We start from the raw sequence: 5,523 nt of genomic DNA, 5'->3' as shown, positions 1-5,523 counted from the left end.
ATATGACCATTTTACCATTATTTTGCAACACATTATTTATCACATTAATTTTCATAGTTTTATTTTTTTTATTTTTTATTTTGCTTTTACCAATTAGGCTTTTTTACCAATTAATTTCTTATAATTATCGATCTTATCGATTTCTTTCTTAATTTACTTTAACATTTATTTGTTATTTATTATTAATAAATCATTATTTTGAAAAAAAACAAAAAACGTCGACTTCAAGTCCCACCACCTAAACTAATAAACTATCCCTCTACTTTTATATTTTCTCACCTTTAAAATATGGAAACCCTAAACCATAAAAATCATATGCCGACAATATACACCGCCGTCTTCACATCCTTTGTTTTCTACCCCCAAAGAGTTGAGTTAACTTACAAGTTTGATTTTTGATGAGATTTCGAAATTTAAGGATTTTTAGTGTGTATTATCATCGATGAAGACCAAAACTGCTCTCATTACTGAAACTCTCGACGACATCGACCTAAATCCAGGATTTCAAGAGGACGATATGGTGTTCTCCCGTTTTAGATATGTCAGCAATTGTTTCTTTCCTTTAGATGGGTCCAAGCCTTCATAGTGTTTCCAGAAATTTGGTGTTCCTCGTGTTCGTAGTGATGACAGAAACTTCACCCCATTGGATTTTGATTTTTGTTGGAAGGGTAGATGCGTAACATAGAGGGCAAAGCTTGTCTTTTTTCTACATTCACTAGGCCATCTCGGTTGCAATCCGTTCAATGCTTCTCGTTGTTGCTGCAATTCCACTTTACCTATGGATACGCCGTCAGGCCTCCCAGAAGAACATCAGGTTAGGGTTTCGAATCAGTTGTGTAATTCTACAAACGAAAATTGATTTCTTTTATCTTAAATCGATTCAAAACAAATGAATCAAAGAAGGAACTATATGAATGAGATTTACGGACTCAATAATCCTAGGGTTTTATTTTGCCAATGATTTGGAACACTTTGTCAGAAGGATGATCAATATCTATGATTTATACTGAATATCTATAAATATAATGAATATCTAAAACACAAGAATCTCTGGAGTAATACATCGTTCCTGGTTAAAGCGTGGATTCACATTGCTAGTCCCGAAAATACATCTCGAGCTCATGATCTATTCAATCAACTTCAAAATGTCATGATCTCTTTGACGTTAAGTGATTTGACTTTCGAAGTAATTGATAACCTAGTTTACATATTAAATGAATTATATAGAAACTCGTCTCTTTGAACAAAGATTGATAAATCGGCTTTTGCGTTTTGTTTCTTTTTTTTCCCATAAAAAAACTTTTATTGCAGATAATAACCATTTTCTCATGTTCCCAAATTTGACTCATCTTGTGTTGAATTTGGAAATCCGGATAGATTGTTCATTAACGCCTAGTTCCCGAGTTGTAGCAAAGAGAAAAAAAGAAGAGAAAAGAAAAAAAAGAAATTTGTCTTTTGTGTTTCTGAGTTTAAGAGAAGTGGAAGGAAAATAAAACATTTTGTTTTTTCTATTTAAATCCTTCCAAATCGAAAGGAAAGTTTGGAGGAAATTCATTTTTTTCCACGTCCTTTAATGAAACTTAGGAACACTAATTTCTTTTAGTTTCTTCTCACTTTCATCCATTTTTTTTTCCTTTCGTTAAGTTGAACTCGGGAAGAGGGTGCAAGAGCACTGTTGAATTTGCTTTCCTTCTGTGCCGTTACTCTTTACTTTTTTCAGTTTTGATAAAAGAGTAATCCATCTCAGAGAAACAAAGAGATTGTAGTGCTTTTAACGAAATAATCTATTTGGATTTCCTAAAATCAACACAAGATGGGTCAAATTTTGGAATATAGGAAAAAATAGTTATTATCTATAAACGAAAGAGTTTTTTCATGAGAAAGAAAAACACGCCAAACACAAAAGTCAATCTATCAATCAATCTTGGCTCAAAGATACAAATTTCCATATATTTCATTTAATATGTAGATTAGGTTGTCGATTAGCTTCAAGGTCAGACCACATAACGTCAAAGACATTATGACATTTTGAAGTTGATTGAGTAGATCATGAGCTCGAAATGCATTTCCTACACTAGCCATACGAATCCATGTTTTAACTGGGGACAATATATTACTCAATAGATTCTTGTGTTCTAAATATCCATTATATTTATAATACCTAAGATTTGGTGCATCAGTCTTGATCTTAGCTGCATAAAAACCATCAACTGCATCAAAAAATGTTGGATCATAAATGTTCAACCTCTTTAAGGTAGATTTGGAAATCAAAATGTTGTCCAAGTACGGCCACTTGCAGTCTTCCAAATCCAATTCTTTTAGAACTAGACAGCTGGAGAAATTTTTTTTTTATAACCATCATCTAGAAACCGAACAAGAGTCATGCGTAAGGTTTTCAATCATTGAAAAGAAACATGTTTATGAAATTTCAAAATCACAATTCATTCTTATTTTCAAGCTAAACTCTTAAACATAGACGGAGAAATCACAGATGGATGCATGTTAAAAACGGTCTCAGAAAGTTCCTAAACTTTGTGCCTGATTGCATAAGAAATCCATAAATGTATTTGAGATTCATTATCGAAAGCATGATTTGATAGCCGAAACTTTTTCAACTTTAATGCATCCCGTAAACGCAACACTTTTACTACGATTTCCACAAAGGAAGCCGCACTCACATCACCCTCAACTTCTTTAGCTAACAATAATTCACCATCAATTTTGATGTTGGGAACAGAAACCCACATGTTCTTCCATCTTGTAGATAAGATAGACGTTTATACAGCTTATTTTGTGTGTATAAACGACATAACATGATGAATGATAAAAGTCCTGATATGATCACCCATATCACCTATATGCGTCATCTGTTTCTAACCCTATCTTTACTTTGGCAACATCTTTATGAAAATTTAAATACACAAAAGCTACCCCTCTGGTTTAAAATGCAAGACGAAAATGATTGAAATTAGGGCAATTAAGAGCTCTAATCGGACTATCAAGGCTGCTCAGCCTCACCATCATCGGACTATCGAATTAGGCAAGTTATTTCTGATTGTGTCTTCCGGTTTTTTATTTCTATTTCTCATATTTACAGATTCAATTTCAAATGTGAACTTTGCAACCAAACAGCAGCAACAATGTATCTCAATATTTCACGAATTCTATGTTGATTTTGTTTCCACATGTGTTCATATTTCAGAAGAGGCTTTAGTTCAAGACTCCTAAGAGAGACTTCCAATCTAATGAGATGAAACAATCTCAATATTTCACGAAAATGTTTGTATTTCATGTTTTTATAGGACCAACATCATTTGTCCCTGTCATTGAACATAGCGGGGGCCAGTATCACGTGTTGTTAATTAATAATTATTGCAGATGGGCAGGTGATTTTTTTTAATTAATTTTTATAAATTTAATCTGTTACAATTTTACAAATTTCACAATGAACCTTTAATTAAATTTAAGGTAACAAGAAGTGTTAATACTTGGTAATTTGGGTCCGAGTCTACAAGAACAGAGTTGAAGCAAGGACTAAAGTATTATAATTTATAAATTATATTTTATATTTTATAATTTATATATATATATATATTTTTTTTTTTTTTTTTTTTTTTTTTACGGTAAGGTTATATTAGTTGGAGTTGGAGATGGGCCATGTGATATGATGAAAGAATTTGATGATAATATCCCCCTCTCGTGAATTTGATAATTTCAAGGTTAACATTTGTGTAAAAAGACGTGAATGCCCTTGTCATCCTATAATGCTGTGATGTTAATCTTTTCTTTGGATGTTAGTTTGTGAATTTCACACAAATCATGTACAAGACAGAATTTGCTATTGCAGCTTTGATGGAAATTCCTCCTCAATGTAAAGCAACACTCAGAACTGAATATATCAGGGTAATCTTCGACAAAATTTACCTTTTTACCCTTTTTCACCTCTTGGTTAAATATTTTTTTTAATTGGATGTACTACAGAAGCCGCAAAGGAGTTTCGCCACATAGGATTGCCCTTCCTCCTCCAGTTTGTTGTCATTTTGTGTCAATTTTATCATCAATCATGTTAATTTGTTCTCACATTTATGTGATTTCAGTTTGATTATTTAAAAAACTTGAAAATAAAGAGAAAATCAACAAAAGTTAATGGTGTCAAAACAACTAATTATTTATTATTCCTAATAGTTAATTAATTAGTTATTTTAATCTAAAGTTCCAACTTTTTATACATTATTGCATTTACTTTTGTTTATTTTTAGTATTCAACCTAAAAAGAAACTGTGAGTTGAGAGAGTTTTCCATTGTAGATTGTTAAACTTGAAATTTCTCCCATTTTTGTTCTTATAAGTGTAGGGTTAAATAAAAATTTGAATTCTAAAATAGTGTTGGCTTTTCAGAAGTTTTTTTAATCAGTTTGTTTTTGGTTTTTTTGGATTCTATTTATTTTGTTTTTAACCATCTAATTCGCAAAAAAAAAAAAAAAAAAAAAAAACGTCTGATGTTTAGTTTATATTATGTTTTCTTGTATCACTATATATAGGTGATGGCATTTGGTATATTAAAGGTAAAATAATTACTAAAAGGAAAGGGCATTTTAGGCAATTAGGGGAAAAAGATATCATCTGCAATTTGTACTCTTTGTATTTAAAATTTAGCAGGAGGTTATGGGTGTATCTGTAAGAAGGGTATTTTTGTCATTTTTAGGAATAAACTACAACTGCAGCTCGTTTGGAGTCTGCTTTCTATCTGACATTCTCATCATCTACATGAGATTAGAAAATAATCAAATTAAATGGTATTCTGGTCTTGAAATTTTTTTTTGGTATTTCAATGAAGGCATACAATTGAAAATCTTTTAAACTTTTAAACGCCTTTATCCCAACTATAATCATTTATAACCAAAAAATTACCAGATTCATGTTTCGATAAGATGGATTTAGTAAAATCATGAAAGTTGGATTTGGTTTTTCTATTATTCTTGAAGAATGTGAAACACTAAAGAAAAAAAAAAAGATGTTTTTAAACCTTCAAAAATCAATGAGGAATAGGAGCATTGGGATTTAAAGGCAGAAATGTTTTACAGATTACCTTTGATAAGATTAGCCAACTTGTGTGGAAAAATAATTTTATATCAAGCTTTATGATAACACATTGCAAGCTATAAAAAGGTGAAAGATTTAATACTTAAATTTCATTTTTTGATAACACATTGTAAAAAAAATAACGATTAAATGGTTAGTATGATGGAATAAAATGAGTCATTCATCCAGGTTGTTTGGTATTGTCCAAAAAGAGAAAATACTTGACAATGACCAAAATATGCCTATAACACAACCTTCATTGAATTTAAGTTATTCAACATTATATACCAGATGCAATATATGTACTAAGCATGATGGTTAATACATGAGTTAAAAATGTGATCTTGAAAATAGTTGTTAATGGTCAATCAACAAATTTATGTTTTATCATTCGAGTGGTTCCTAATTTGATTTTAAATTTGTGCATAATCTGTTTACTGGT

At 30.7% G+C, this 5,523-nt stretch overlaps 1 long non-coding RNA gene across 1 annotated transcript; it reads left to right on the top strand.

Moving 5' to 3' along the window:
• Window positions 1-296: 296 nt before the first annotated feature.
• Window positions 297-4,745, top strand: LOC145108514 (uncharacterized). Its single transcript, XR_013708316.1, has 2 exons — window positions 297-3,903; window positions 3,982-4,745. It is a non-coding gene; the product is annotated as an uncharacterized LOC145108514 (long non-coding RNA).
• Window positions 4,746-5,523: the final 778 nt, after the last annotated feature.

This window comes from Lactuca virosa, chromosome 4, assembly GCF_052849685.1.
Source record: "Lactuca virosa cultivar CGN04683 chromosome 4, Lactuca_virosa_CGN04683_v6, whole genome shotgun sequence".
Lineage (NCBI taxonomy): Eukaryota > Viridiplantae > Streptophyta > Magnoliopsida > Asterales > Asteraceae > Lactuca > Lactuca virosa.
This window is presented reverse-complemented; position numbering and strand designations above follow the sequence as displayed.